At 38.4% G+C, this 1,514-nt stretch overlaps 1 pseudogene; it reads left to right on the top strand.

Moving 5' to 3' along the window:
• Positions 1 to 1,135: 1,135 nt before the first annotated feature.
• On the top strand, positions 1,136 to 1,281 carry LOC145249204 (U2 spliceosomal RNA; annotated as a pseudogene).
• Positions 1,282 to 1,514: the final 233 nt, after the last annotated feature.

Genomic DNA, 1,514 nt, shown 5'->3' with positions numbered 1-1,514 from the left:
GCTTATATTGGTCTAGTTCTTCATGTTTCTTGTTTAGCCTCTCCCTCTCAGCTACATTTCCAATATTCTGTTTTCTCCACATTGCCTTCTTCCTGTTGATCATTTTGGTTTTTTTTATGTTTGTGTATTTGGGTTTCTAGTCTTATTTCCCATCCAGGTTGTGTCGGTCCGCTTGTCCCCCGTTGTTTTTTCTGATTTGAGATTCATACTTACCATTTTGGCGCCTGCGTAAATGAGGTTGTTTAAGTCTGTGATTGTATTTGTTGGAATATGTGGGAGGAGCTTGTTAACCTTCTCTGTTTTTGTTTTTAGTTCCTTCTCCTTTTGGTTCTTTAACGATGGGAGCTTTATTTTTTCCTCGTTCATCAGCTGTATTATTTTATTTACTTCATTTGCTTCATTCTCTGTTAGTACTGTTTCATTGATCTCGGTTTCCACGTTTGTAGACTTCGTTCTTTGTTGGTCCTCGGCCTTTGGTGTTTTTACTTGTGAGGCTTCAACTTGTGGGCTTTCTCTACGTGCGGTTTCGTTGGGGGATGCTTCTCGTTCAGTTTCATCATTTATTTTTCTCTGAATTTCTGTTAGTTCTAGTTTAGAGAGCCAACCTTTCTTTAGTATCAGTCTTGCTTGGCAATTCTTCGTTCTGTCGTATGGTAGTCACTGGAAAGGCCCCATAGTTCTTTCATTCGTTTCCGATAACCTCCCTATCTATATTTAGGATGGCTTCTATAATAGCATTCCATTACGAGTCTATTCTCTTTTGTTGTCCATTTCTTTCTTCGTTTTTTTTTTTTTTCATTTTGATGGTTATCATGTCTGTGCTGTGTTTGTTCGGTATCATTTTGTTCCCTGAAATTAGAGGTTATACTTACCTGTTCAGCGTCCATGTTATTTGAGTTGTTGTTGTTTATTATTATTATTATTATTATTATTATTATTATTATCATCATTATCATTATCATTATCGTTATTGTTATTGTTATTGTTACTACTACTACTACTACTACTACTACTACTACTACTACTACTACGCTTATCACTCCGTCCGTTATCATGCTGTGCATTCCTAAAAAAGAAAGTGGAATATTCCAAAAAGTGAAATATTCCAAATAAACCTTGTCACACTTGAAATGATTTGTCTTTCTTGGCCTTTTGGCTAAGATCAAAGTGTAGTATCTGTTCCGGCAGATACTGCAAGCAAAGACCAGATGTGGGGGCAACCCCACATACCTGACCTTTAACCAGCTCCCATTTCCCACCTCTCGGGAGCTGGTCCCCTTTTTCCCTTCCCCCTCCCTTCACTCCTCGCATTAAAAATCGGCCTTGTGCCTAATTTGCTCGGTGGGGGAGCAAATAAATACCATCTGTTCTTCAGGTGCTACATTCCAATTTCTTCTCTCTCAGTGGAAGAGAAATCCTTTACGACTAAGACAATTTTTTTCTCCACGTTAAAAAACGATCCCGGTGTCTTAAGCTGTCCCGTGGGGAGGCATTGTGAATAGGTACTATGTTTA

The sequence above is a fragment of the Euprymna scolopes genome, chromosome 27 (genome assembly GCF_053919585.1).
Source record: "Euprymna scolopes isolate OS-2025 chromosome 27, ASM5391958v1, whole genome shotgun sequence".
Classification (NCBI taxonomy): domain Eukaryota; kingdom Metazoa; phylum Mollusca; class Cephalopoda; order Sepiida; family Sepiolidae; genus Euprymna; species Euprymna scolopes.
Note: the sequence above shows the minus strand (reverse complement) of the source record. Positions and strands in the feature narration are given on the sequence as shown.